Source organism: Toxorhynchites rutilus, chromosome 3, assembly GCF_029784135.1.
Source record: "Toxorhynchites rutilus septentrionalis strain SRP chromosome 3, ASM2978413v1, whole genome shotgun sequence".
In the NCBI taxonomy this organism is placed as follows: Eukaryota; Metazoa; Arthropoda; class Insecta; order Diptera; family Culicidae; genus Toxorhynchites; species Toxorhynchites rutilus.
Genome location: NC_073746.1, coordinates 295668770 through 295676597, shown reverse-complemented (window position 1 = coordinate 295676597; position 7828 = coordinate 295668770). Strand labels below are relative to the sequence as shown.

Below are 7828 nucleotides of genomic sequence, written 5' to 3'. Positions count from 1 at the left end.
CACCCCCACAGCAGTCATGGTAATTAGGAAACAATAAACGGAAAAAAGATATACTTACCTGTTATATATTGGTGATAATCCGAGCCTTTGACACGCTAAATCACCTCGATCACGAGGAAAGCCGATCCTGAGAGCTACAGGCCTCAAGCTCGAGCTAGCCACGGAAAAAGAGGCCTTGAGAACCCAACCTCAATGATCCCTGGCTCAGACTACGGGTCGAGGTTTAGAGGAAGGTTCGTCTGACCCCTTGAGAGTAACACACCTTTTGTCACAAATCGCTTACAGCCGCTGGATGTTTCAGTTATGGGCCCTTTCAAGCAAAAACTCTAAGTTTCCCAGAACGATTGGCTACTCAACCATCCTGGAAAAACTATTTCTATACACGACCTTTCAGGTATAGTTGCATCGGCTTATAATGCTTCTTTCAATCTGAGTAATATTCTAGCTGGATTCAAAATGACAGGTTGCTATCCATTCTCGAGAAAGGTTTTTTCGGACAAGGATTTTGAATGCTCAAATGATTTCACCTACTGGAGCGAAGGTAGCAACTGACACATCGGGTAATACAACAATGCTGCAAAACATTGCGTCTACAGCACAGATAGATTTAACTTTGGCAACTTTGTCCCCGAAAAATGTTGAACCTTTTCCAAAAACTTCACCGCGAAAACCACCACTCGAAAAGGGAAGAAAGCAAAATCGCGAATTTTTACTGACTCTCATAGCAAGCAGTTTCCTTTCAGACAAATACTGATAAACAGAAAAATGTAGAATATGCTGGAAATAAGAGGAAACGGAAGTAATTGTTGACAAACATAAATTCTTTTTTTTAGTTGTCCGAAAGTGCCCCACACATGTGGCACATTCGGACAAAAAGGCAATTTTCAAAAATTCGAATAAACCATTCGTAATCGCATCAACGCACACCTCCAACACGCTGGATGAATTCAGGTTTTTTTTAGTTTACAAAAAATATTAAAAATCAAGGAAAAAAATTATAGGAGGTTGTGTTCAAGATACGACCGCATTGTTGACGTAGAACTACGCTGTGGTCTAATTCAAGTCGCTTGTTTATAACTGCAGATATTATTTTATAATGCTACGAAAATTTTGAAATAACCATTCTACCAGTTTGGTCGTCTTGAAATGTTTTTTTTTTATTGTAGAATCATTAAAATTAGGCGATTGTTGCATCGTTACAGGGCCAATGCGCACATGAGCAAATAAAAATGCCCTTAGAAAAATCCTCGGTCGCAAACTACTAAATACATTTGGTATTGCAAAATTAGTAGAATGTACAAATTTTTTGTACATATTGTCAACAAACCCGCATCCCTACCAGAGTTTAGTATATTTTACTCGATAACATTAGTAAGCTTGGATATTGTCATATCTGAAAATTGGTGAGAAAAGCGCGTATTAACCATTTTCATTGTTCCCATAAGGCAATACGGAGGTATAATAAGGATATAATTCTGATACGTGCATTTTCGGCGAGAAAATGTAGCCGATATTGGGCTTCCGAATCATGGTTCTGCTTGACATATGTGTTTATTAGTACGGTCGAAAATGACTATAGATTGGTAGTATTTACCAAAAAATTCGTTATATTTACTAATTATTTCTCTCAGTGTGGGGTTTCATCGTAGTGAAGATGCACTATTTTTACGTACGGGTTATGAAGCACGCACGTATGCACATAAATATCTATACATCGATGGCTTGAAGCAACTAAATATACACACACTTATCTCCGTTTTGTGTTCCTCTCAACAGAAGCCGTTTCTGTTAATATAACCAGTCTAGATTAGCTTAGCTATCATCCTTTGTGGAGAGAGTTTTCCTACCGTTATGCGAAACCAAATCACTGACAAAATTCCAGAACATTTATTTTTTTGTTGAGCTGACGATAGCCTAGCTTGATGATTGCCCACACAATTGTGTAGCTCAGAACCTCAATGCAATGGCGTCAGTTTGATGCAATGATTGCAATGCTGGAGACATCAGCGAGTGAGTAATTTAATCGCGTCTACAGCACAATCCGAAACGAAGACATGTGATGACACAAAACAAGGAAGAACAAGCGATATTCATTGCTTTGAATATAGAACGATACTGAATGTTTACCTTCCCTCCTTGCTTGAGACTTTAAACTTCTTCAGTTCATTCGTCTCTAACCTTCAAAAAGTCCCTTGGAAAACTTTACTTTATCCATCATATTACTCCTCCAACCCCATTGTCTTGAGAAAGGCATCCGATCCCTCGCCGTCCAGCTCACCCAGCAACGATGTTGTTCAGTCGATTTCCTCACGAAGAATGAAAGTTTGCCTAGGTTAGGTTAGGTTTTTGATTATAGAGATTTTAAACTTTTTCAGTTCATTCGCCTCTAGCCTTGAGAAAGGCCCTTTACTCTACTCCTGCATTTCACCTCCACCCTCATTGCCCTTAAGAAAGACACTCGATCCCTCGTTTTTCAGCTCGTCCAGCAACGATGTTGTCAAGTCGGCGTGCACACAAAGAATTATGAAAGTTTGCCTCAGCGAGAACCACTGATTGTACTGTAGGCAAATATTCCCCTTAGTTCCTCTTCTTTTCCTTTGTTTATTTCACAACTTACGATTCCCCCTTCGTTGCTCGTTACTGACTGCTCTGTTCGGGAAAGCACACAAATGGACAGAACAAATGTATGAGAAAATGGGAATGTTTCCAATTGAGGGGCTTAGAATGCAAGGGGTGTAAGTGACTTGATCGATTTCTCTTCGTCAACTTTTTCTTTGATTAATAACTCAACTGCAAAAACGTTCCAATTTGAGTTTGCTATAGAATTCGATAGATGAGGTTCGGACCTTCCACATTATCAAATACAGCTGGGAATGAGTTTGCAGCTAAGTTATGACCGAAAGAGAGAGTCGATGTGGAGAAATCGATCAAATCACTTACACCCCTTTCATTCTAAGCCCCTCAATTTTCATAAATTTAAACCATATACATACTATGGGATTGTATTGTATAGCATATCAAACAAATCTTAGGGAATTGCCGATTCGTTTGGTATTTAAATCACCAAAATCCGTTCGCGGCAAACATAATTATTAACGTTAACTTTATTTCATAAAAACGTGACCTGTTTTCTGATTTGGCACCCTTAATGAAAGACGTAGTTTTACGTCAAAAAGTGTCCGAATGTGCCTCTACATTTTGTTTATCGACCTAAACAATGGCCTGTGCAAAATTTCATGTGTATATGAAATTGGGGGTTCCAAAAAAAATTGATACCAAATATCTTTGAATTGCATGAAACGTCGAAATCTGGTCGATTTTCGGCCCAATTTTTTTTTTTATATAACACCAGATCTCGACGTTTTATGTATTTTTAGTCATTTTGGCATCGAAATTTTTTTTCGATGAACCACTTCAATTAGCTAGTTATTCTTGAAAAAATATTACACATTCAAAAAATTAGGATTTCGGTTTTTGAAATTAATGATTGCCTTTGTTTTTTATAGTTTACTCGGTTAACCCCGGATTTTTTCTTGAAAGCTGAGGTTTATTTTACATAACATATTCGAAAAACAGAGAATTTTTTTTTTTGAATGGAATTCCTTATTTCAACAGTTCTCTCCAGTATATACGACGGACTGACGATATAACTCGTGTTTTTTTCATGTACGCATTTCATTAAAAGTAACCTAAATGCGTTGAAGCGAGCATTATTTTCATTACACAAAATGTTTGAGTAAGCTTCTGTTTAATTCATTCAATATGTTATTTTTGCTTACATTCCATTGATTTTGCCGCAACCATAAAACACTGTATGTACAAAGTTTAAAACCCCCATTGGCACCACTGCACCTTCTTTCAATTAATCTTTTGCACTATTTTCGTTTATCACCTCTCAAGTCTTTTATCGCATTTCGTCCGTGTGTAGACTGGAGTGCATAACCTCTCTCTCTCTCTCTCTCTTTCTCCAACTCTCGATCGCACCACTCAGACCCAAATATCGACACTGCACCCAGACTCCCTCTCGGATTACCCGCGAAAAGCTCATGCAGTCACACTCACAGATTCAACATCATGAAGCAGAGCTTTTGCAGTTTTTTTTTCGCAGTTTATGTCTCATTTTCGTTATGAATCGCGCACGCTGGAACCTTCGCTGGCAGTTCTGCCAATTTGATAGCCGCGTGGTACGTTCAACGGCGCTTCGTACCGAGAGACTTATTTGCTTATGCGCAAACAACTTTCAGTTTCGACCACGCTGTGGCCGGTTTCGGACGCGCTTTTCTCCATCCGCAAAACCCGGTAACTAGAGTTGCAAACCCAACCGCGCACTTGGGTCGGCCGTTTTCCCCCCAATATTGTTTCTGTTGAGAGTGTCTTTGCTTGAAATAGTTTTCGGTTGTGAGATCATTTGATTTTTTTTTTGCGCGCGGATTGTGATTCACCTGTGTATGTGAGGTAATGTCAGCGAAAAAAAAAATAGCAGCAGCGATTGCAATGACACGAAAGTAAAAGTTTCTCTGACCCTGGCCGCCTCCACTTGCACCGGACAAGACGGGATGAATGACGGTGATGTCGGAAGAAGGAGACGACGTGTTGTTGCCAAAAAATTGCCAAAATTGGTGGATAGTGTGTGCGAGAGTGTAGTGCAGATCCTGCCGAGAGCCAGCCTGCCCTTCGTTGGTGATCGATGAACTTGACGAAATTGTGAACTTGAAAGCGGTTGGAAATAATGACTGAGTGACAAAATGATCGGGAAAGGTTTCGGTTAAAATTGTGGTGGAGTTGTGGCTTTTAACGAATTCCAGAAACGAAACAACTTACACTTCACAATTAAAATCAATAATTGACGATCGTTTAGTAATAAGTATCTGGCCCATACCAGAAACAATCCTTCTAACACCAATTTATAAATATTATTGTTACGAGTCATCTTCTAGAGACTCTCGTCGGAAATTTAATAACATTTCATACATTTGTACTCTAATGACAATACATTAAAAAAGGATTCGAGTTATAAGATTTAGAATGAGAATCTCTAATACAGTTATGTCTTTGTCGTCACAATGTTAAACTTCATCCACACTTTGCCTAATCGTTATCTAGAATATATGCTGTTGTTCGTAAGTGATTGGTAAGTGATTGGCGGATAAGACAGAGGAGAGCGAAACCTTTTTTTTTAATTCGCGAATCCGTTCAGAATTTATGTTCCAAACATGTTACGAATGGTTTCGTATAACTTCCTCGATGCACTCGGAACTGATTTGCTGCAGCTGTGCGTGTTTTTATCTCACGACTGTATTCATCTCATAAATAAAAATCGAACCGAGCATAAACAATGCGGAAAGAATCACTGAAATACGAAACTGTTCACATCTGGTTGAACAAGTTTCGCATAGCACACGAATTATAGAATCCCTACATGGTGGAAGCTGTCTGATATTTTATGTTACGAAATAATTGTATATCTGCTTTTGAAGCAATGTACAAGATATTTCAATATCGAAAAAAAGAGCACCGATTGAACACTTGACACATGAGTTCAAAACGTCTCATATATCAATTTTAGAACTCGGAGCTGAGGATTATTCATTGAAGTCATCTTGTTTTACAGAAGTTGACAATGCATATGTGGAATATTCATCTGAATGTTTGTGCTTTACTTTCAATATTGGTACTCATTTTATACATACTAACGTTTCCTTTTTACGTTACAAAGATTAGTAGTAAAAAGTTTGTTGCGTCTATCTTAAACTAACCATCGTTTAATGACTATGATTATGATGATTGTGATTTTTCCACTATCTCAATAATTGTAAGGTATATGAGCCATTCCATGCCAAACCGATATAGTGGTTCTCAGATATTCGTGAAAAGTGGTAGTTTTGTTCTTTATCGCAAATCGTTAGACCCGTATTTTTTTATTTTTTCAGTGGGTTGATCATTTCCACTTTTTCCAAAAAATCATGACTACTAGACCGATTCAAATAATCGACATATCAAATTAAAGCCAATCACCTGGTCTATATTCGAATCCTGTTCCCGTTATTACTGATAGTATTCGTTTTTTATTGTTTTCATGGTCTCGGGACCAAAGGCGCTATAATTTTCATATTTTTTCTGGAAAGCTGAGGATTTTTCACATAACACATGCCGAAACCAGAGAAGCGTTTTTCTTCGTTTTTGAGTTATGACTTTTCAAGTTTGACCGATGGTTCGAAAAATAATTTTTTCCTTTTTTTTCCAACACAATAAATCATAACTTTTGATCTACTAGACCGATTCAGATGATCGACACATAAAATTAAAGCCAATTAGATAGTCTTTTTTGAAAAATATTAGACTTGCGAAAAAAAAGGATTTTGATTTCGTAATTGTTGATTGTATTAGTTTTTTATAGCTTACATGGTTTCGGGACCAAGGGCGCCATATTTTTTTATATTTTTTCTTGAAAGCTGAGGCTTTTTTACACAACATATCCCAAAATCAGAGATGTGTTATTTTTCGTTTTTGAGTTATGATTTTTTAAAGTTAACATGTTTTCAGTCTTCGTTCAATATTTCTATGCGACTAGAATTCAATTAATTGGCAGATTTGTCATTTTTTCAAAAAAGAATAGCTAATTGGCTTTAATTTGATATATCGATCATCTGAATCGGCCCAGTAGTTCAAAAGTAATAAATTTTTGAAAAAAGTCATTTTTGGAAAAAAAGAGGAAAAAGTTGTTTTTTCGGACAACCCTAAAATTGTCACCCTACTAAAAAAATAAAAAAATACGGGTCTAATGTTTTGCGATAAAGAACAAAACTATCACTTTTCACGAAAATTTGAGAACCACTATATCGGTTTGGCATGGAATGGCTGATATTCAAAACATTCGTACAATAAAATTGTGAAGCGTGAGGCCTGAACTTATAAGATTATAAGAACATTGCGTTGGTTTTGACCAGAAAAGGCTGAGGAAAAGCATTTAATGAAAACAATACTACTTTTTTTGTCATTCTAGGGATTGGGTGATCTTACCTCAATAAAACGATGTCGGTTTCCAAGCAATTCATTCATCCACCCAATCTCGCATGCAGGGTTGCCACATTTAATTCTGTATAATTTTCTGAAAAAATCTGTATATCTGTATTTTTAGCCAAAAAATCTGTATCCGAAATTTGAGGGAAAAGAATGAAAATAAAGGTTTATTTTCACTTTAAACTTTTTATTTATTTATGGGTTGTTAAAGTCGTGTCAATACAATAAAATAAATCATAAAAAAGTTTTTCGGCTCTGAATTGTATGCTGTTTTTACATGGTTTTGTTGAACTGCGTCTTCGAATTTTCCTTCAACTTCATCCTTGACGCTCCTCCTTGAGCCGATACATAGTTAGTCTTAGTCTCGTGGCGCGTGAGTGGTGACAATTGTCCTTACGTTAGCAAAAACCAAAATTAGGTGATACATAGTTCTCCGCTTTTAAAATAGAGTTCATAATTGTGGAAGCCAACCGATTCCCGGACTTTGTTTTGTTGGCACTGTAAATTAAAAATATTCGCTCATCACATGTTGATGAATGTCATTAAAAATGTCTTACAAACGACTTTAGCAATGGATACAAAAATTTCCCATCATGCCTTTTGGCATCCAACAGCTCAACAGGGACAACTTCTCTCTCAATTTATGCCTCATGAAATTCGACTTGAGTAACCTGAATTCGTTATCCAAGCCTTGTTTTTTACCTGTTTCGACGAATTGAGAAAATTGGCGCATCAAATCATTACGGTATAGTAGCTTGACGAAATTTTGAGGGTTTATCAAGGCTGCAGTTCTGTTTCACCGGTTCAA

At 37.1% G+C, this 7828-nt stretch overlaps 1 protein-coding gene across 3 annotated transcripts in view; it reads left to right on the top strand.

Annotated features, from left to right (window-relative positions):
- The first annotated feature begins 4259 nt into the window (after positions 1–4259).
- The window catches only part of LOC129778384 (UDP-glucosyltransferase 2), a 127780-nt gene continuing 124211 nt past the window's right edge, over positions 4260–7828 (top strand). For all 3 annotated transcript variants that reach the window (XM_055785256.1, XM_055785258.1, XM_055785257.1), the window contains exon 1: positions 4260–4455. The gene's annotated coding sequence lies outside the window, so the exon portion shown is untranslated. The remainder of the gene's footprint in view (positions 4456–7828) is intronic.